Source organism: Neltuma alba, unplaced genomic scaffold (genome assembly GCF_004799145.2).
Source record: "Neltuma alba isolate B1F8T4 unplaced genomic scaffold, ASM479914v2 tig00011277_pilon, whole genome shotgun sequence".
Lineage (NCBI taxonomy): Eukaryota > Viridiplantae > Streptophyta > Magnoliopsida > Fabales > Fabaceae > Neltuma > Neltuma alba.
In genome coordinates, this window is record NW_021635987.1 from 925603 (window position 1) to 950454 (window position 24852).

Consider the following 24852-nt stretch of genomic DNA (forward strand, 5'->3'; position numbering starts at 1 on the left):
TTTGGGATTAAAGTGAAATTAATTCTTGGAGTGAAAAGACAATAACAAACATACTGAAAGAGAAACAAGAAAAGCTTATTCATAAGTGAAATACTATAATTTACAACCAAGATAATGGAGTTCACAAGAGAAATGTACTCGTTTACAACTAGAGTAATTCGTAATAATTCAGAGATTTAGGATTCATACAAGAATTCATTAATAAGATAAGATGATTCACAAGAGGAATACGCCCATTTACAGTAAGAATAAAATCACTATAAATAAAGCTAGCTTCGCAATAAATAAGGGAATTAAGATTTACAAGTAGAATATAAGAATTTACAATTAAGATAAGAAAATTTACAAAGAGAAATACAGCCGTTTACAATTGGAGTAATTCATAACAAGTTAGTGAGTTATAATTCAGGAGTAGGATAATGGACTTTATAACTAAGATGAGGTGAATCATAAAAAAAATACGTCATTTACAATTGGAGAAAGGGTAATAATGTATTTTCGCCCACAAAATGTAATTTCATTTTTGTCCTTAGAGGTGCAATGAAATTTTAATTTTTTTAGAGGCAAATGAAAATTAAGTATTTTTTAAGGGCATAGGGAGAAAAAAAAAGTCAACATGTATAGAGAAAATGTAAAAAAAAAAAAAAAAATTGTGATTTGGGAGAAATTTTTTATGGACATTACTTATCATGCCCAATTTTGGAGGCGAGCGCTACGAAATATGAGGGATGTAACATTTCCAAGCCTAAACATATATAGACAATTGTATAACAAATATTTTTAAGGTAATCCTAAATGAAAGTATCTCTTTGAACTAAATATTCATTTACTTGCACATAATTGTTATAATCCAAAATATAAGATCATTTATAAAAATTTTCAGTAGAGTCTCCACTGTAAATTAGACTTCCCAAAAATTCTACAGTGGTCTGCAAGTTTCAAACAAAAATTGGAGCTTTGCTCCCTAGCACCACTATATATAACTACATCCCAAAATAACCCAAAAGATTAAGACTTAAACATAAATTACGTGGAGTATCTAACTATAAGATTAAATACATATGTGTACTCTTGAGTTTACATTAGTAAGCAGCTACTCAAAACATATTCGCAAGTTCTGGATCTTCAATGACACTTTTCACTGCTCAGCTAAGGGTACAAGGTCATTGGTGTTATCTAAAGTCAACAAAAGAATCTATTAGTAAATAATATCCTATTGATAATATTTACTAAAATACTAACAAATGAATGAAATAAAATTAAATTTAACTTTGAATAACTATATGGTAAAGAATTAAAATTTCTACGGTATACAATCTTAAATTAAAAGATAAATATATCGAGCTCATTAAACAATGAAATCCAAATTTGTAATAGGATAGCTTGTTACGCAAAAATAATATAAAACAATATTTTTTTAATCTTAACCTTTCATAGGGCCTCACAGAACGGAACAGCAAGCATGGCTCCAAGCCACGAATACGAGCGTGGACACATAGTTCATGAGGGTAAGTCATCAATCAAGCGTGGTCAAAGCCATGAAACAAGTACGAGAACAATGCCCGCGAATATCAAGTGAGCTCGAGTTTACCATGGCACACCAAAGACTAATAGTACTACGGTTAGTAACCAATGTTCTGTAACAAGTCCTCCCAAAAACATGTGCACGAGCATGCTTGGGATTAATTTATCACCAACAAACTAAAGATAATATATATACGTACATATATATATTATTTCTAATAATGGAATCCTCTAAAGAATGTTTTGTAACAAATGATCCCAACATGAAGGTTTTCAAGTAACATTTTCAAAATTCCTTTCAAATTCCAGATATAAACACTTATTAAGAATAAAATGCAAATTAACATATTGTAAGCAGCAATTTTATTCAGCTTATAAGAAGCACCAAAATATCCCTCCAAGCAATAAAATGTTGAAACATTAGATAAGTAAGATTGAAAAATGATAAAATTTAAGTTAAACCACCAGACTATTTGATAAAGAAGCTAGTAAAAGCCTATTTTATTATTATTTTTCTTTTTTTAAAAAAATATAATAATGGGACATTATTCACTCACCTGTTGTGCTCCCAAAATATAACTCATTCCAATTTGTACATTTTTGAGTTATACTCACTCCTCAATCCCCTAGTGTCCCAAAACAAAACATTATTAATCAAGGAGAAAAAAACCGGATCGAACCGGCCGGTTCAACCGGAAAACCAGTGAACCGGTCTAAAGTCCGGTCTGGTTTAGCTTAAAAACTGGCCCTTAATCAACCCGGAATGACTCGAAACGAACTGGAAAAAACCAATAAAAACCAGGAAAATCGCTAGTTTTACTGGGTTGGCCGGTTGTTTTTCTCCCCCCTTCTTTCTTACTCTCACCTTTCATCACGGACACCTCACCGTTTGCCGAGACAATGAATACTACAGAGACAAGTGGTAAAAATAGAGCAGATCATGAAGGTGGAAGGAGATAGAACTTTGTTTGCGCCACTTTGAAGCATACCCATAGAAAACTGGAAGACAAGCAAAAATATAATAGAGAGAGTAGGATGAATGGATGAAGTGTACAGAAAAAAAATGATGCTAGAGTTTAAAAAATAATGCTAGAGTTTGCTGTTTCTTTGTTTGAGAAAGAAAGAGAAGTGAAGAAGGCAGAAGCAATTTGAGAGGGAAGGGAAAATGATGCGTGCTCAATGAGGCAAGGCTCACAGCTATAGCCTATTCTACTGCTTGTTCATTGTCCAAGGCAAAAAAAAAGAAAGAAAGACTGCTTCGTGATGCGCGATATAGGGGAGAAAATGAAAAAGGGTAGTGCACGTGGGAGAGAGAGGAAAGAGGAAGAGAAAAGAAATGGTAAAAAAAATAAAAAAAAACAAAAAGAAAGATCCCATTTGGTCCCAGGAAAGAACAAAGAAAAAAAATAAAAAAGAGAAATAAAAATCATTTATATACAAAAATATTTTGTAACATGATTGCCCATTTAAAAATTAAATATTATTTTTTTATAATTAGAATATAAATATTTTTATCAATTTTAACTAAATTATATTATTTTAATTATCACCGGTTTGACTCCGGTCTGACCCCGATCTGACCTACTAACCCTTAAACCAGTGTCTCGATCAATTTAGCATCCGGTTTGGTTTTTTGTTCTTTGTTATTAATACTCCATTTATAACTTATAAAAATTTCAAAAATGTTTCATTTAAACATTTCTACATCGCATCACATGGGCACTTCAAGTTATCATCACACCAACGATTACATTCCTTGCATTCTATTATAAAAACTAATCTTCTACAAAAGTGTATCCATTTAACTCATATCACTATCTTAAAATCAACCTTTTAACACTCTAGCTCAAACTTATATAGATTTCTAAATCATTTATCGATAATCTCATACAGCTCTAACAAGCCCAACCAACTATATCAGAAGTATCCAAAGAGTGGCATAATAGTTGGCAAGCATAACATATAAATTATAATCCATTTGCTTCCCAATAACAATACAAAACTCCATAACCTTCAAGTTCTCGCTACCCACAAGAGCAATCAACTCTTATTCCCTTCAAGCACCTCCTCTAAACCAAAGTTAAATCATAATTAATCCAAAATAATATCTATCTTACTCTTTCCATCAAAGTGTTAATCGAAATGTTATACAAACACCTATCAAGCAGTTGTTTGGCTCATGTAGACATTTCATCAAACACTTTACGGGCACTTAAGATTGTTTCATGAAACAATCATCCACACAACCTAAGAAAAATTTCTCAAGTTTTCTTCTTAACTAAATTCATCTCATAGATCAAAATAAACAGCACCCAACGAGTTTCAAGATTCAAACGATACTTCCAAGCAAGTACTATAAATCAACCCCTTATCAACGTATAAAATCCTTCCTCTTCAATATGCTTCTCTTAAGAGAGCCCCCAACTTTCTTCTTTCTTAAAAAAAAAAAAAAAAAAAAAAAAACTGCAGCTGAGAAAGAAGGAGGAGAAGTAGAGCTAGAAATGCCCTGTAGCCACACACCTCAGCAATCATAAACTTTTTCCCCCAAATTCACGACGACAATGGGAAGAAGAAAATGGAAGAAAGAAGGGGGGAAAAGGCCAGCGAAGAGAGATCTAAAGTGCCTAAAAATCAGAACTATTTTTTCCTCCTTTGATTCAACTACGGCACGAATTAAGGAGGGAGAAGAAGAAACGCACAAACTGAAAAATGAAAAAAGGAAAAGATGATGCCTGTGTTAGGTGAGAGAAGAAGAACAATAAAACCAACCTTGAATGAATGAAGGATTCGAACCCGGGGGACCTCTGGCCTTTTAGCACCCTTCTTTGCCATCCATCTCCCACGTTCTTTTTGGTACCCCTGTATAACAATTTATAAAGTATTGCTTAATTTGTTATAAAGCTTTCACATTATTACATTACTATTAATGGGCGTTATGATGTTCTATGAAGATTACCAATTATCCTCTTTTTCTAAAGACATAAAGATAAGGAATTTTTTTAATTTTATTTATAATTTACATCATTAAATTATTTATATGAATGCATTATTTTACTATTTATTTATTATTGAATTGATTTTGTTCTCATCATGTATATTGTATATTAAATATGGTAAATTTGAAAAGGTGTTAAATTTTAAGGGAGAACTAATAATGTTTTTTAATTTTAAAGTAAAACTAATCATGTTTAATTTTTTTATTTCTACAGAACATATTAAAAATAACTTATAAACAAACGCAGAAAAATATTCTTCCCTACCATAGTTAACACTCATAAATCCAGTGCAATATAACCTAACAGACCAAATGTTACCAGAGTCAAATCTGCCCAGTTTGGTCGGAATTAAGTATTGGGAGGTGGGAATTGAAATTGGAAAAACCTATTAAAAAATAGTTATAGTATACTTCTAGTCTTTTAATTTTATAGAAGATTTTGATTTAGTCTCTTAATTTTAAAAAGTATATTTTTAGTCCTTTAGTAATTAAATTATTAACAAAAAATTATAATATTGAGATATTAGATGTTGATTAGACATTTTTAAATGCTAACATATTAAGTTTAATTTTCAAAATAATCATGATGATCACAAAAGAAATTATCATTTTAGATTATCAATTTTAGGGTTTAAGGATTAAAAATAGACTTCTTAAAGTTAAAAAATCAAATTGAAACCTTGTATAAAATTAAAAGACTAAAAATATGTTTTAGTCAGAAATAATTGTTTGATAGGAGGACGTGCTTGTTATTTGATATTGGCAAAATTAAACTACATAGGTGGGATTGACAAATACTAGCGGGAGAGGTGGTACTGAAAATTCAATCATGCCATTGGAACTTTTCAACCCAAAATACCCTCCAATTAAAGATAAAATTCATATAAATACTACTTACAAATACTCACTCATGCCCCTTTTTATATAAGATCTTAAAATTTGAATTGGTTTATTTTTTTGATTTTTTATAATATCCTACTTAGTGGTATCTAAACATTAAATATATTTTTGTTAATTTTTCTCCTAATTAACTTCTATTCCCTTTCATCATCTTTTACACCTACTATATTCTCTTTCGTTATCTATTTCATTATTGATATTTATCTACTTTATTTGTCTCCTCATTAAATAAGAACATTAAAAAATAAAATTCAACTTTTACATATCTATTATTTTAAATTAATTTTAGTTGTTTTTTTAAATCACGTAATTTAGCATACTCCCACTTTCACCCTTAATTCCAATCCACCAAAAATCAGCGTTATGCATCAAACAGGGCAATGGCGGTGGGGACAAGAGAGACGACAGCGTACGCTCCCCCATAGGTTGTTAATAATTCTTTTTTAAGGGAGTCGGGTCAATGGCGTTTAATGTAGCCTCCACGTTTCTTCTCCCCATAAACTGCTTTCTGGATTCCTTTGTTTCGTTTCACTCTTTCTCTCCATTGACTCTCCTGCGGAAGCGGCAAACGCCTTCTAAATCCCCCCCCCCCCGGGGGATCTTTGTCATAAGCTAGATCCGTCGTCTCTCTTTCACCTACCCAGCAAGGCAGCAATTCTCAGGTAACTTTCCGCTCCATCTACACCTTGTTTATATGGTTTGATTGATGATGCCAGCTGCTCCAATTTTAACGGATTCTTCTTCTTCCTCAGAAAGAAACGATTGATCGCCGCAACTCTGCAATATCATTCAAGCGGATACCGATGAAAGATTCCATGGATCTGGTGAACGCGCCGTCGAGCCAGCAGGGTAATCATCAACCCCTTTGCCTTTTTTTTTTTTTTAATTTAAAAAATAATTAGGGAGAATCTCAAAGAAGAGAAAATTAAAAACAAAATATCTTTTTAGAGAAATTATCATAAAAATGTGTTAGCAGTTTTTTTAAATATAATCAATTACTATTTAAGTGTAGTAAACAAAATTAATTTAGAATTTTAAAATACAAAAAGCATTTTTTTTGGGTTTTTCCTAAAAGGAAGTTTAAAATTATTAAATTTCAAATCAGTTTAAAATAATAAGTATGTAATGCATGTAATTTTTTTAAGTATGTCCTTATTAATGAAAAAAATAAGTAAAAAATATAATAAATAATTATTTGGTCTTATTTATAGGATATAGAGAGGTTTTTTTTAATCCTATTTATAAGTCATTTTATTAAATTTTTAACATGAATATGTTATTTCGTCTTTCATTTATTATAATATAAATAGTTATCTTTTTTGAAAAGTGTATATATTGAATAAGGATAAAGTTAAAAATTATTATATTTAATAGAGAGTTAATACATTTTAATGTTTTGTTTTGGTCGATGTGAAATACTCCTCCGGTCCTAATTATAAGACCCAATTGACTTATTTGAGGAGATTAAGGAAGTAAGTTAAGTTGGTTATTTATAATAAATAAGTGTTGTCATTCCTAAAATATCCTTGCAAATTAAGTATATTGGCTAAAACTATCATTATTAGAAGGATTATCTTGAAAAAAAATGTATAAATATAAGAGAGAAAATGGATTGGGTCTTATAATTAGGACCAAATAAAAAGTCAAATTAGGTCTTATAATAAGGATCGGAGGAGTATGTTAGAAGTTCTATATAAATAGGACTAGAGGACTAAATCAAAGAGGAAAGAGAATATATAGAGCACAAAATTAGAAAAAACTCGTTAGATGTTTCGACATGTTAACTTATAAAAAAAACTAAGCATTTTCAACAAAGTTTATTTTATATTTTGAATAGGAGGGAGTAAGAAGCAAGTCAAGCAAGATTAAGCATCAATTATAGGAATAATTGACAAACAAACATCACTTACTTTTCAACTGACTTTTTTATTGTGAAAAAATTCTTGTAAAAGTGGCTTATATTGTGAAATGAATGAGTATATAGGATCTTTCTTTTTAGGCAAAACGCATAGACGGTTTGCCTAGAAAAAGAAACAAAACCCTGTTTTTGGCTATAAGGGCTAACAATTGGATTTTGCACTTCGAGAAAAAGTGCTATGCGAATGTGTTTTTCAATGAAATTTTCCAGCAGGGTGGGAAAGAAAAGGAAAAAAAGAAAGAAAATAAAGAAAAATAACGAAAAGGAAAAACATAAAAAGGAGAATTATAATCAAATCCCAAGAAAAAAAATAATTACTAAAAAGTCCCAATAACAACTATTGTAATAACAATTCTAGAGTGAAAAATGATAATCTCTAGGACTTATTTTATAATTTTTTTCTTTTTTTGGGATTTCATTATAATTCTCCCAAAAAAATGACATGTATGTACTAATCTACTATTATTATAAAACTCAATTGACTAATTTAAAAAAAAATTAAGGAAGTACTAAATTATTTTAAACTATTTTCATTATTATTTTTTTCCAAACTAATTTGTCTTACTAATAAATTAATATATAATCTAATATTACACGAGTATTTTAGATATATGAGGTAACATATGTTATAATTTAGTAATTCAGTAACTTTTTTAATTTCTCAAAATTACTCAACTAGATCTTATATTAAGGATAAAAAGTAGTAATATTGTTTAGGATGTGAAGGCCAATGATTTATCTTTTTGGCTTCTGAATATATTTACGATTGCAAATTTTTATGGCCATTCGCTTTAATAAATAGTTAAGTATTAACCTGTGCGGATCATTTTATTTGTTTGGGTAAAGTGTAGGCCTTAAATATGAAGTGTTGTTGAGTTATAGTAGAGGCGAAGACACTCCAAAATCTTTCTTTTCCCATCTCTATTCGTCTCTAAGGGAAGCAGGACTTTCCATTCTCAAAGATGAGATCTCAACTGAGCTATTACAAAGCATTGTTGAAGATTGTAAAATTTCAGTCATCATCTTCTCTAAACATTATGCTAGTTCCAGAAAGTGCCTCGAGGAACTCACAAAAATCATGGAGTTTCGTAGAGCATATGGTCAGGTAGTTCTTCCCATATTCTATGGTGTGGAACCATTTGACGTTCGTAATCAAATATTCAGTTTTGGACAAGCATTTCAAAATCTTGTACAAAGAATTTCACCCACTGAAGATGAAGTGTCAAGGTGGAGGATAGCTCTCAATGAAGCTGGAAGTATTGGTGGGTTTATTGTGCCTATTTTTGAGTCCAGGTGATTTATTTATTTTTTTCCGTTTTGCATTATATTTATTTTCAATCTTTGCCCTTTGCGTTATATTTATTTGAATTTTGCTAATATTGTGTAGGTGTGAGAGAGTACAATTTATTGTCGCAGTATATAAGTTACTCATAGAAAAAAGTTTGTTCCTAAATATAAGTTACTAATAAGTTATTAATGAACTTTTTTTTTCCCAATTTACCCCTATTGACTTGTAAATAAGCAAGGGAAAATAGTTGTCAATGCAGAGAGAGAATAAAGGGGTGAGAGATAATATAAAACATAATCACTAATATCTTTTTTTAATAAGGACAAATGTAAGAAAAATACAAATTTAATGTATTTTTTTAATTGTGGGCTTGAAATACAAATAACCTGGAAACTTAGAAATAGGAAGAGAGTGGTACATGTGACATTGATTCACAAAATTTATGATGGGTCGGGTGAACTATGTGCTAACTAGGAACTCGATGTTTTGTAGCTGAACAGCAACAACAACAATTGTTGTTGTTGCAGAAAGCGTGCGTATTTTGGACTATAACAATCCATACATCCGAGTCATAAAAGTGATTTTTCCTATAAATGTTTTGAAGTCAATACTAGCAATTGACTAAGCAAATTGTTGCGTTGGCAAAAAAAAAAAAAAAAAAAATCAAATAGTTGATTTTCTCTCGTTATTGCTGCCATTAGCTAGATCCTGTCACTTTGATCTATAGTTCATTCATAATATCTCCTCTTTTCCTAACACTTGTGTCTTTCAAAATATTGACTTTTCTTTATTTGTAATTGTATGCGTTCATATATCCAAAACTCATTTCCTATTATGTTTATATGATTCGCAGGAACGAGAGCGAAAAAGTTAAAAAGGTTGTTGAACATGTTTGTTCTCTGTTATTTGACAAGAAAGACTTATTTGTTGCTGCATACCCAGTAGGAGTGGATAATCGCGTACAAGACGTGATCAAAGTGCTTCAAAACCATCAATCTGAAGATGTTGTCATGGTAGGGATATGGGGAATGGGTGGCGCAGGCAAAACAACTATTGCCAAGGCCATTTATAATAAAATTGGTCGCAAGTTCAACAGTAGGAGTTACCTTTCAAATATCAGAACAGTTTGGGATCAAGAAGAGGGCCCACTGCTCTTACAGAACCAACTTCTTTCTGAAACATGTAAGACAACAAAAATAAAGATAAATAGCATTGAATTGGGAAAAACTGTATTGAGGGATAGACTTCGCCATAAAAAGGCACTAGTTGTGCTTGATGATGTGGATAACTTGGCGCAACTGAATGCTTTAGCTGGAAGTCATGATTGGTTTAAACCAGGAAGTACAATAATCATCACAGCCAGAGATAAACATCTACTCCTTCTAATGGACTGTCTTGTTTTTATGATGAATAATTTGGATGAAAGGGAATCTATTGAGCTCTTTAGTTGGCATGCATTTAAACAAAAAAGTCCTGGAAAAGATTTCATTGAACTTTCAAGACGTATAGTTGCATATTGTGGGGGACTTCCATTAGCTCTTGAAGTCCTTGGCTCCTATTTGTTTGGTAGACAAGCAGTGGAATGGGAGAGTTTACTGGAGAAACTTAAACAAATTCCCAATAAAGAGATACAAAAGAAACTAAAAATAAGCTTTGATGGTTTAAGTGATGATTTGGAGAGAGAAATATTCCTTGATATATGTTGCTTTTTTATTGGGGAAGACAAAAACAAAGTGACGCAGATATTAAATGGTTGTGAATTTTTTGCGGATATTGGAATCAAAACCCTTGTAGAGCGAAGCCTTATAACCATTGATAAGAAAAACAAGCTTGGTATGCATGACTTGCTGCAGGACATGGGAAAAGAAATAATTCGTGAACAATCTCCAAAGGAACATGGGAAGAGAAGTAGGTTATGGTTTCATGAGGATGCACTTGGTGTATTATCAAAACACATGGTAGAAACTTTTATATACGATATTTACTCTTTCCTGTTAACATGTATTGCATTTTAAAACTCATCATTCACATGCTCTATATCCTTGATCATGACTTACATGTTTCTATTTTGCATTTCGGTGAACAAGTAACACAAGTGCGCATTTCGATTTCAATATGCTTTTATTTTTGCAGGGAACAAAGGCTATTGAAGGACTTTCTTTGATGTCAAAAAGTAAAAAAATGCATTTGCTAGAGACAAAGGCATTTAAGAATGTGAAGAGACTCAGGTTACTTTGTCTTGACAATGTACATCTTAAAGGAGACTACAAATACATCAGCAGAGAACTCAGATGGCTTTGCTGGCATGGCTTTCCCTTAAAATACATTCCCAGCAACCTTTATCAAAAGAATCTAGTCGCTATTGACTTCAAATACAGCAGCCTCAAACATGTGTGGAAGAAACCTCTGGTAGGCAGATTAATTCTTAATTTAATTTGTTGGCTTTTTGAACCATAACTACCCAAAAAAAAAAAAAAATTGAGAGATAAAATTGTGCCAAGCTGCTATATGACACAAAGCCTAGTTTCTCTGAAAACTTACCAAGATACTTCAAACTGATGGCATTATGATAAATAGTTTCTGTGATATATATAGTATTATCGTAATTTTTTGTTTGTTACTTTTTGCCAGTATATAACACAAAAAGCTTAGTTAATTTGGTATTATTAGCTTCCAATTTTATGGATATGGAATGAAAGGGGGATTTGGGACGTGTAAATTGGATTTTATATTTTACAGCCTTCTTGATAGATCTTTAATTTAATTTGTTGCTCTATTTTTTATTGGATTTTACATTTTACAGCATTCTTGATAGATCTTTAATTTGGACTTTTTTCATAGCTTATGAAGGAATCTTCCCTGCTACTACTGAAGAATAAAGCTGCTAGATTTTCTTTCACATTCGCGTCATATATGTCTTGCTATAGATCTAAACCTTACACCATCATAGTGAATGATGTGTTAACTTTTCTGGATTAAGTACCTAATAGTCTATTTTTCCCCTTCAAGAGTTAATTTTCAATTGACTGTAAACAATGTTGTCACTTCGATTTTTCGGCTTAGATGAAGGATTTTACATATAATCATTTCCACGTACATTATTATTTCTTTTTCAACCTGTTCATCATCTAATTTCTCTTTGAAATTAAATGTTTTCATTGTAGGTATTAGAGATGCTGAAAATCCTCAATCTTAGCCACTCTCCTTACTTGGTGCAAACTCCTAATTTTTCAGAACTACCAAATCTTGAAAAGCTAATCCTTAAAGATTGTCCAAGTTTGTCCAAGATACATCCTTCTATTGGGCGTCTTCATAAACTTCTTCTACTAGATTTGAAAGATTGTGTTGGCCTCCATCGTCTTCCGAGAAGCATTTACAGATTAAAATGTTTAAAAACTCTCATTCTTTCTGGTTGTAAAAATATTGAAAAGCTAGAGGAGGGCATAGAGCAAATGGAATCTTTAACAACTCTAGTTGCTCCTACAATAAAACAAGTGCCCTTTTCTTTAGTGAGATTAAAAAGCATTTTATATCTATCTATTTGTTGTTATGAAGGATTATCACATTACGTGATTCCTTCTCTCTACTGGTCTTGGATGTCCCCAACAAAAAATCCACTACGTCATATTCCGACATATGCGGGCATGCCATCATCAATTTTGTGGGATATGCTAAACGGTGTCAATGCTCCTTCAACAATCCCAAGTAGTGTGCCAAAGCAACAATGTCTTTTCTTGGAAGATGGATTGGCAATTCCAGATTTCTTGTGTGCCACAGACTGTATGGACATCTCGAGACCTCAGAACTGCTTGGAACATCTTTTAATTGAAATTAGAAAGAATTCTCAAGTCTTTTGTACACTTTCAAAGAAGATTTCACAGGTTCTCTCTCTGGATTTTTTGAAAAAGACTTCTACACGCACATTATATAGTTAAATCAGAGTTTATGTTTTTGTTATTGTGCAGGGATTGAATCTTACGAAGTATGGTGATGATTGTATTCTTCCTGTTGACAATTATCCCTATTGGCTAACATTCAAGGGTGAAGGAGCTTCTGTAGAATTTAAAGTGCCTCCAGTTAATGGTCATGATCATTTAAAAGGGATGACTATTTGCTGTGTATATATCCCCTCAGGTGATTTGGATAACAAGACATGTGGATCTCGTATAATTTGCTTAATGATCATAAATTATACAAAGACAACCACTTTGTTCTACACAGAAGACAAACTAAAATCCTTGAATGAAGCAGAGATGAAAGAAATAATATCGAGTCTTGAATGTGATGATCGAGTGGCAGTGAAAGCAGTTTTTGGGAATGGATTCACTGTGAAGAAAACAGCTGTCTACTTAATATATAAGGAGTAATTTGATGAACAGATGGAGCCTTCATCATCTGAAGTTGAAAATTTAACTGGCACCTAACACAAATGTGTAGAAGAGGAGGAAGAGGAGGAGGCGTGCACATCAATCAAGCAGATCTAAAAAGGCAATGAAGATTTGAAATTTGGAAACTTTCTTCCATTTTTCCTGTGACACTCTTTCTCAAGTTTTCTCTGGTCATGACACTTTTCATGAAGTCAATATATGTCACTCTAGAATTAAAACTTATTTATATGTATGGTTGTACATAAATGATTATATTCGCCCATCTGTGGCTATCCTTTTACAAATAATGTCAGGTGATTCCCTTTTTTTCTCTTCCCTTCCTATTCATAGCAAAAGAAAAATGAAAATAAAATTCCATCAAAAATATGAAAATAATTAAGCACAGGGAAGAAATGTTGGATCGCATTGAGAAGTAAGAGGTTAGACTTATGATTCGTTGTTTTGGTATACTTGATAAGAAATGAAATCAACTAACCTTTCTTTTGAGTCATTATTGAAGATTGATATTGTTCAGCTATTGCTAATAATGACCCTACAATGTGAAAAAAAACCTTGCGGAATAATGGCCAAAAGTAGCAGCAGGGCTATACTGGTTATGACATTAAAAATGGAGAAAGCGCAATGTCTTGAGATGGTTTGGAGCAAAAGCAAGAGACATGTCTGGAATTGCTCGACGTCTTCTTGCTGAGGGGTCATCATCTGTACTATAATCACACTATATAATGAGAGCTTAAATCAAAAGCGGAGACTACTGTACACCCACTTATATATCCGTGGCAAGTCTTGGAATGTTAAGAGAATTGGGTTTATACTAGAGAAGCCCAATAAGAAGTCCGAGTCCAAGTTACAAATTATTAGATGTTTATTATTTCTGTATATGTTTATCATTGTACATGCGTATTCTTCTTATTCTTTCTAGGGTTTCTCAAACCCTCTATATATTGTAATATCCTGTACACTACAATACACAGTTAATAATTTGATATGTTAAATATTATCTTTAAAATATGAAAATGAAAAAAATTATTATCATTGGTGATAAAAAATTATTGCAAAAAATGACCACTACCTTTCAGCAGCAAAAATTATAGTTGCCGATAAAAGTGTCACTTTTAACGGTGATAATAATAGTTGCTGTTGAAAGTCTGGCTTTCAAGCGCAACACAAAAAAATTGCTGCTAAAAATGTGACTTTTAGTGACAATAGTTGTAGTCACCACTGAAATTCACACATTTAGTGGTGACTATTATTATGGTCAATAAATGTTAGACTTTTAACAGCGATTCAAAAAAGTAGCCACTGAAAGTGACGATTTTCAATAGTGACTTAATATAGCCACCATTAAAAGTGAGACTTTCAACGGTGATCATTATTGTCGTCGTAGAAAATCAAGTTTTAGCTTAAACTTGTCGCCAAAGGTTTTTTTTTTTCCTTTGTAGTGCGTGTTTAAAAGCAAAAGTTGTTTCCTTCCTTAAAATACTTCCATTATAAATTTAAAGAGGATAAAAGAAAAATTATAAACGCCATAACAATATTTTTATGAATTTATTAGTCTTCAATGTCATTTGCTTCTTTTATTTAGTGGTCCTATATGTCATTCTTAAGGGAAAAAATGAATGAAAGAATGGCACTTTGAAGTATTTTTCTAAATACTTTCAATATTTTAAAATATTTAATAATTTATTTAGTGTCCCAAAATATTTTTTCAAGTACATCCAGTATTCTAAAATATTTCGTAATTCATACAACATCTAAAGTGTTTTATATACGGCTAAGAACTACTCTTTTAAAACCCAAACCAAAGGAACCGAAAATATCATCAGGTCATGTTTTATTGGTTAAACGAGTTTGCTTACTGATTAAATCATAAGCAAATAACTAAATTAAAAATAATTATTTTCTATAAGTTTTTAATCAATTTGCCAATTAAGTAAATTGAACAGGGTATGTAACTGCAAAAAGCCACTAATGTTTGATTTAAAAAAGAGAAGGAAAACATGTTCCCCATATTTTTTGGAAAAATTGTTTTCGCCTTTGCATGTAATATTTTATATGACTCAATAAGAAAAACCTTTTAGTTTGATCGATAACGTAGTCGTTTGATGATGATGTAGTTGTTTTAATTTGATTGCCTTATAGTTTCTTTTTCTTTTTCTTTTTTTATATGTAATTGAGAGTATTCCCAAATCACTTTAGATTTGAGACTAATCCCTCTTGAGTTTCGAGTTGTGTTGTTTCTCCTTCAATTCAAATAGCTCCTTCCTATACTCAATTTACTAGCAATTTAATTCTTTTTCTATTTTTTTATATGTATAAATATTCTTCTATTGAAAGCAATCATGTTCAAAGTATTTTTAGACACTAAATGTAGGCACTTCTTTCAACAGAGATTCAAACCTTAGTTTGCCATGTTGTGAGGGACTTGTCTTACATGATCTTTGTAAAATATTTATGTGAATTATTAGATTATATATCAATTTATAAGTAAGGTAAATTAGTTTGGAGAAAAATGATAAATATAGATAGTTTAAAATAATTTAGTAATTTCTTTAATTTTTCCAAATTAATTAATTAGATATTATATTAAGGACTAGAGAGGTAGTAGTCATGAAAGTAAAATACCTTAATATCCTTTTTCCTACCCAAATAGTTACCTCCCTACTTTGTCTTTGGGAGTGTTTGGTATTAGACAAAAGTTCTTTTAAAAAGCATTTTTGTTAGATATGATTAGTTTGGATGATGTCAAATATTAAAGCAAAAGGTTTGTATCAAATGTTTATCTCATGCCTTTACTACTACAAAAAAGACATATAATGTCGCAATTTAATCGCGGTTAGTAAGAAAAATGCCATGAAAAAAAAGATAGTGGCATTTTTATAAATAAAAGGCATGACATTTCACTTTCCACAATGATTATTAAGATAATGTAGTGGAAAATATTTTTAATGACGGTTACATCTAAGATAACTGTTATGGAAAGTTTTAAATTTAACCCTATCGTGCGTTTTCTTTTTCACAGTTTCACAGTCTAGAGCACTATGGTCCTCCTCTATCCCACCATCCAAACTTGATAATATAAATATATTATATTTGTTAGATTTAAGGTTTTGATGATAACAATTAAGGAATCTATGTTTTAGTAAGTTGATTGATTACCTGATCGATCAAGGGTTTATTGATCACTTGATAGATAAAGTTACTGTGTAAACTGATAACTTAGTAGAAATGTTAATCAATAACTTGATAGATAAATCATTTTGTATGTGTTGATCGATCAATTGATCGATCATTGTTAATACTGTTTTGTATAGAGGTCTGCAGAAAATTATCGATCAATTGATCGATAATCTAATAATCGAACAACTGACAGATAATGGGACACAATTTTTGGTAAGTTTTTATCGATCACATGATCGATAAATAAGTCATCGATGAGAAGACAGATAAATGGTAAAGCTTTCTACTCTTGTTGTATTTTGTTTTAATCACCATTTATTGATCACTTTATCGATCATAGATTTATCGATCACTTGTTCTGTTATCACATAATAACTTACTTGTTTATCAATATTTTCCTTTTGTTTAAGTGTTTTGAAAAATACTTTATCGATCACTTGATCAATCAAAGGTTTATCGATCAAATGATCGATCATTACCTTTTTACTGGTTTAAACTATGTTAATCACCTTTTTAATCACTTGATCGAGAATTGATTTATCGATAAAATGATTGATCATCCATTCTTCTAAATGACCTATTTTCATGTAACATGATTGATCAAATTTTTTTTGGCATTTCAAAATTAAGTTTCTCAGCTATATTTTATCGATAACTTGATCGATCAATCTTTAATCGATCACTTACTCAATCATCATAGGATTTGTGCTCTTTGTGAAAATCTTTGTTAAAGCTCTTTTTATTGATCAAATTTTCTGTCATCCATTTATCGATGTATTCGATTAATGTACCTTGAAAATCAAATTCTCTCTTGCTTATCTTTATCGATAACTTGATCGATCATATATTTTTCGATTACTTATTCAATCAATGATCCAGTTCTTTCAATACCAAGAAGCTATGGTAAAATCCAATTTTTTTCTAAATATTTCTCTTTGAGCTTTTCTCAGCCTTATTGTTTATCTTAATTCTCTGTTTTAAAGGATTCAAAATCATAAGTGATCTTGAGCCTTTTTTCTACATAATCTTTCTCAAGTCACTCTTTTTATTTATCAATCACCTGATCGATCATGAGTTAATCCATAATTTGATTGATAAATATAGTTATCTGTTTCAAAATCTTTCATCTTAATTAATCAATAACGTAATCGATAAACCAGTTATCAATCATGACTTCGATCAAGGATATGGATGTTCAGTTCATAGTTATTGGATCTGATGTTTGATTGATTTCTTTCTCATCTACCATATGAATATTATTACCATTTAATTAGTTATCTTCTTGAGTTTCATTCTGAATGAAAAACTTATTAGATTGAAGTATTGATACAGAATACGAAGCAAGCTCAACGGTTATTTAAATAGCCTGTAACCTACCATGTCAGAAGCATTAATGGTGAATACCGTTACAATTGGGAAAACACGCAACCGAACTCTCAACGGCTAGAAGCTCTTCTGTCTAATGGTTATTAAACTTCTGCAACTATAAAAGGCGCGAAGAAGCATTGAATGCGAGATTGAATACGCGAGTTACCTTACGTAAATATTTTTACTGTTGCATTCAATACTCTGTTTTTCTCTTTACGGAGCTTCAGTGTTTCATATTCATTTCTTTTGTGAGAGAGACTGATACATCATCTTTAATCACTTTCTAAGTGTAACTCAAGAGTGTGGATTCTTGAGTGGAATTGTAACCTTATAGGTAGTAAGGGGGAGTGATTGAGAAAATCAATATCTGTACTGAGGTGCCAAGAGCCCAGTTAATCTTGGATCATAGTGGAAATCTCAGAGGTGTTCTGAGGACTGGACGTAGGTCGAGTAGTTAAGACCGAACCAATATAAATCCTATGTCTTTACTCTGCGTTGAAATCCTTCTAACTCAAAGCTCTGTTTTTATTTATTTCACTGTTTCAATTCGTTTAAATTTTTATAACCCACCTAATTCACCCCTCTCTTGGGTGAGACTGCCACTAATAATATTTCAAATGAGTTAATTGGTTTTACATTTTGGATATCTTGCATTGTTTATTTTGCGTATCTTATGTGCTTAAGGGGTTGTTTGGTGATATTTGGAGTTAGAAAACCTCAATTACTTCTTATACACGGCATTGGAAACATGTTTAAATGTTCAAAGTTGATTAGTTCTTAAGTTTGTAATTTTTTGATATTTTATTTCAAATTTTTGTCAAATTTTTGTAATAAACTTGAGAATTTACCAATAAATAATTTGTTAAGTGTTTTGGCCAATTTTGTTTTTTTGTTATGAACTTTGATTAATGATAAAGTGTTATTTAAAATTTCATAGCAAATGAATATCATTTGTGTTCCCATTTTGGATTCAAAAGTTTTTGCTTGAAGAATCTTTATTTATTGAATTGGTTTTACATTGAATTGTTACTTTTGTTTTGTTAGTTATAGTTCTTCAAATTTATCTTGTATTTGTTTATTATATTGTTGGTCTGTTGATTGATTAATTTATCCATTGTTTAAATAATTTGGGATTAGTTATATTTAAGGAGAAATTCTGTCAAAATTTTTATATAATAAAAAAGACATTCCCTTTAATTTGTAATTAAGTATTAGTCAATTTTAATTTATTGACTAACACTTAATTATTTTATTTATTTGAATATTTGAATTAAGTAGTTAGAATTGAGCTTGACAGTACATCTATGCTTATTGACTCTGTAGAACTGTACAATGGATCGTAGTTAGATGAAAGCTAAGAGAATTAGCAAAGAATATAAGGATGGAGTTGAAAGGTTTCTTGAGTTTGTTCAGAGAAATTGTATTATTGTCCTTGTGTTAAATGCTTAAAAAATAATTAGCAGAGTATTCCTGCGATAAGAGAGCATCTTATTTGTGATGAGATAAATCTGAGGTATGCAAATTGGATATGACGTGGCGAAATTAGAAAGACTACATTGTCTGGAAAGGAAAAAGTTGTGAATGATGACTTTGGTGATAGAATTTTGGATATGTTCTGTGACATAAGATCTGAGTCCTTTACATAATTTTTTCCCATATGTGGAAGCTTGTATAGTGATGCAAAACGCTTTTGTACACAGGGTGTAAAGATGATTACACAAGATTGACAACTGTATTGAAGTTGATGAAATTGAAGGCAAGAAATAGTTAGACCGATGTTAGTTTCATGAAATTGCTTGAATTGTTGAGTGATATTCTTCCAAAAAGGAATTCACTTCCAAAAAGAATGTATGAGGCAAAGAAAATTGTGTCTGATGGGTTTAGAATATGAGAAGATACATACGTGCCCTAATGACTTCATATTGTTCAGAAATGAGAATAAAGGGTTGAATAAGTACCCTAAATGTGGCACTTCAAGATATAGAGTGAAGAGAGATGGTGGTAATTATGATGAGATAACCAAAGGTCCTCCTTTGAAGGTATTATGGTATCTTCTAATAATACCACGGTTTAAGCGTTTATTTGTTAATGCAATAGAAGCAAAAATCATGAGATGACATTCTGATGAGAAAATATATGATGAAAAACTTCGTCATCCCATATATTCTCCTCAATGAAAAGCAATAGCTCAAAAATTTTCTCAAGTTGGTAGTAAGCCAAAAAACCTTCGCCTAGGGCTCTGTACAAATGGAATTAATCCATATGGTAATCTTAGTAGCACACATAATGCTTGGCCGGTTCTCCTGGTAATTTACAACTTGCCTCTTTGATTATGTATGAAAAGAATGTATATCATGTTATCTTTGATAATCTCGGGGCCACAGCAGCTAGGAAATGATACTGATGTGTATTTGGCACCTTTGATTGAGGATTTAAAGAAATTATAGGAGAAAAGTGTTGATGTGTTAGATGCATATAAACAAGAGATCTTCAATTTACGTGCCATGATCTTCACCAAGTTAAATGACTTTTTGATATATAGAAATTTGTCAAGATACAGTATTAAGGGGCATAAAGCATGTCCGATGTGCAAATAAAGCACTCATTACATGCAACTCAAACATGAAAGAAAGGCGGTCTATCTTAGTCATAGAAGGTTTCTTAGTTAGCACCACTCTTACAATAGGTTAAAGAAGGCATTTAATGGCTCACAAGAATATCAAATGGCTCCAATGCCATTAACTAGAGAAGAAGTTTTTCAATAGGTGGAGGGAGTTAATGTGATCTTCAATAAAAACAAGAAGACTGCTGGTGAGAAGAATATATGGATAAAAAGACCTATCTTTTTCAATCTTCCATAGTGGCGGATTCTTAATGTGAGACATAGTTTAGATGTGATGCATGTGGAGAAAAATGTGTGTAAGAGCCTTGTTAGTGCACTTTTACATATATATGGAAAAACTAAAGATGGAATCAATGCAAGACGGGACTTAGTCAAGATTGGAATAAGAAAACTCCTCCACTGTTTGCTGATTAGCTTAACCATAAGCAGACAAGTCGCGAGTAGTATAAAAAATATCGTTCCCTTAAAGATTAAGGCCAGACGAGTTAAAAATCATAATTGTGCTCTTGATTAGGTTAAGTGAAATAATTGCTGTAAATGAAGTTGTGTAATGTACGTTGAAGAGAAAGATTAAATTTGAAATAAAATAAACTTAACTTTGAGACAAATAAGGATATAAGGTTATTTCTCACTATTGTACCTCAGAAAACTTGATTAATAACTTCTTATTTAGCATTTAACGATAAGTTAAGTTAGCCTAAGATTCATAAATATTGATTAAACTTTCTCAGGTCAAAACCAAGTTTTGCAATCTTAGTAAAACTTCATGATCTCTTGTTTTTGTTTAAAAAGATTACACTTTGAAAACCAAAACCTTTTTTTGACAATGTTAGGTCAATAGATATATCTCTATTCTATTAATAACCCATCTGTTTAATAGGATAAATTTATGAGCTAGCACGTTTTTACCCAAGTTCAAAGATTGATTTAACTTTCTCAACCTTCAACCAATCAACAAACCATTCCAAATGGTGGCCAATCACAAGGAAGCATTAAGCTCAAGATAAAAACAACATAACATTATCATTAACACTAAAGAGAGAGTTAAAACAAGTCTTAATCCATACAATAGATCAAAATAACCCTATAATGACTATTCTAGCTGCACATGTTCAACAAAGAGCTACAAATACATAGATATTTTGCAGCCATTTCAGAAATAAAGGAGAAGAGAAGAAGAAAACCAAGGAAGATGAAGGAAGAAGCTTTCAATCTCTTGTAACTTCAACCCTAATATTTCCAAGCTTCAAAACTTTCAAACCCTAGCAGAGAACACCTCCAAAATAAGCCTCCAGGTCGAAATCCCCCTGAAAATCACGAGTTTCACCACTTATATGCCCTCATTTTTTAAATATAATGCAAACGCACAGCAGCAAGGGGATAGACACCGTTGTGGATATGCTTATCTACACCAGTGGATTACACAGAATAGGATCTTCTGACAAAGGGATGGGCACCACGGCAGATATAGATAGGCGCTGTGGCTCCTTATACAGAATAGACAGCTTCTCGGGAAGGACTAGGCGCCGCGGCAGATATAGACAGGTGCCGTGATGCCTTACACAAAATGGCCTTTCTTCATTTTTGTTGGAGACGCCGCTGCGGGTTGCTTCAGGCACCGTGGCAGGGGGTTTTTTTTATCCTCTCTATCTTCAGTATTCCATCCTTGCTTTTTCTGGGTCCTTGATCTTCCTCTGATCTGTCTCCTTGTCATTCATCTTTTCACTCTTATTATTTCCTGCACAAAGAATCTTAGAAGCATTACACAAATAATCCTCAATTGTTAGTACAAATCAAAGTTTACTTTATCAAGCCCTATTTTCCAGCTTTAAGGGAATAACCATGCACAGTTAGCTTCCAAAACCCAGAAAAGAGTGTTAAAACAAGTTGAATTAGTAGGAATTTTGAGAGGTTATCATCCACTCATAAGAAAGAGAGGGTAAGAGGGATTATTTACATTCAACTGTGCACATATTATCAAAGAAAGGGAAAACAAGTTTTTGTGGTTTTTTTAATAGCATTAAGGTATGACAGATTATTCTTCTAATTTGAGGCTTGTTTTAATACAAGATTTGAAGATAACAGAAATGAAGTCTAATGAATGTCATGTGTTGATGCAACAATTACTTCCAGTTGCTATTTAAGAAATTATGAAAAATGATGTGAGAAGCACTATTGTGAAAGTTTGTATATCTCTCAACACGATTTTTAGCAAAGTCGTTGATCCTGTTGAATTAAATGAATTAGAAAATGAAGGTTATGTGATCCTCTCCCAATTGGAAATGCACTTTCTCCATCATTTTTTGACATTATGGTCCATTTGATAGCTTACCTTATGCGAGAGATAAGACTTTGTGGCCCCGTGTGTTGAATGTGAATCTACCCATTTGAGATATACATGAAAATCCTAAAAAGATAAGAATCCTATTCGACTTGAGGCATCAATTGTTGAGAGATATGTAACTGAGGAGGTAGTTGAGTTTTGTAACCCCTATCTTGATAAGGTAAAGGCAATTAGACTTCTTCAATCTCGACATGATTAGGGGAGAAACAAGGAAACATGGGTTGTCATAATGAGGTCCATGTCTCGTGAAATTGTAATGCAAGCACATTTATATATTTTAAATAACACGGATGAAGTTTTGCCTTACTTGGATGCTCACAAGAATATACTGAAGAACTTGAATTCAAGAAAGAACGATATGTAACTAGCTAATGAGCATAACAAATCATTTACAAAGTAATTCAAGTAAGAAGTGTTAAAGGATAGCAATCCTTCTCAGACAATACAAAGGCTAGCTGCAGGACCTTATTTTGAGATTGTGTGTTGGGACAGATATGATATAAATGATTATTTATTTTATGCAAAAACTCAAGATGCTAAGAGTACTATATAGAATAGTGGGGTGATGGTAGTAGTTAAATCTATACATTTTGCTAGTTCAAAAGATAAAAACCCAACATTAGCGTCAATGTCCTATTATGGAGTAATAGAAGAGATATGAGAAGTTAGTCATACCAAGTTTAAAATTCTTGTATTCAAATATAAGTAGGTTAATAGTAATATTGTGTAAATAGATGAAGAATTTGGATTTGTTTTGTTTGATTTTGAGAGGGTCGGATATAGAGATGAGCTATTTATTTTAGCAAGTCAAACGAAATAAGTTTTTTATGTCACCAATCGAGCAAAGAAAAAATTATCTATCGTGCTCCAAGGTAAGAGGCAAGCAGTTGGTAGAGATGATAGTGACTCAGAGTTCAATCTCAACAAAACCCTTCCTTTCTCAACTACTCAACCTAAAGCAGCTGAATAAGATTTGGTAGATGATGACTATACTGTTAGGGATGATCATTCTGAAAGAATTTAGAACGATGATCATTATAAGGCCTAAATAAATTATTTGATATTTCTTATTAAATTTATTTGATATTTATTATTTATTATATTTTCATTATTTATTCATAATGTGATGTTTCTTGTTAAATTTACTCAATTTAACAGTTATGTGGATTATCTAGCACGCAGTAAGATTGTGATTGACATTCCTAATTGGAGGATGATAGACAAAAATGTGAAGAACAAGCTTTGGGAGGATATTATGGTACATTATGAATTCGTTCCTTTATTTGTTTCAATTATAATTGATTATTTTCTTCTAACTCTATTGTATTTTATTGCAGCTCACATTTGATATTCCTGTAACAAAGAAGATAGAACACCGTGTGTTAAAGCAACTTGATGAACAATGGAGATATTTTAAATTCATGCTTACAAGGGAGTATCTTTGTGGAAAAAGAAAAGACGAACATCCTAAGAATCGATACTCTTTCATTAGTGACAAGGCATGGAAGAGGCTTGTCAAGTAACAGGAAGACCCGGTATTTCAAGTTTGATTTCTTCAAACTTAGTTATTAATAAATTTATATTTTATTTAACTAAACTAATTTTGTTGAATTTGTTTCATTGTCATAGGAACTAAGTAGGAAGAATAAGCAAATATCTAAGTTAAATGTGTACCCACATACCATGTCTCGTGGAGGGTACAACGGGTTGGAAAGAAATATAATGGAGGAGCGGTTGCAAGTTGCACAGATGGCTGCTACTTTAGACCCTACTAGAGTCATTCCACCCATCAGTGTCCTTCTTGCTAAGAAAAATAGAAGGCAGTGAGGGTTAAAAAAGGTCAATGTATCACTCTAGAGACTGATGTTATTGCTGAGAGGATTATAAGTAATATCAAACATTATGCTTCATTAACTGCTTTTTCAGTTATCTTAAATTGAATGTGTTGCTTTTATGTTACAAGATACACTTGAGGAGTAAGTATCCCAAAGTATATTTTTTTCTCATGGACTAATAGATATCTTGGCTAGTATGATTAGAAAGGTTGACTATCCCGATAGAGTTAAAGAGGCCCCTAAAGAGATTGGTTTTAAACAGTTCTTTGACTCTGGTTCACAAAGAAGCATTGGTTCATCCTTTGCTGAGATGGTATCTAAAGAGGAGCTTGACCAGTTATTACAAGAAGAAATGGAGAGAGTTCGAGCTCAACTCACTCAAGAACACAAGGCGGAGATGCAAAAGATGCATAAGGAATTTGATGCCAAGTTTCAACAGGCTATGATGATGATAGGCACAACCAGATTCCAAATGCCTCGAGTGTTTGAATC

At 31.7% G+C, this 24852-nt stretch overlaps 1 pseudogene; it reads left to right on the plus strand.

The window, feature by feature from the left end:
• LOC114711116 (uncharacterized) overlaps window positions 1-24852 on the plus strand; it is a 77063-nt pseudogene that overhangs the window by 23185 nt on the left and 29026 nt on the right.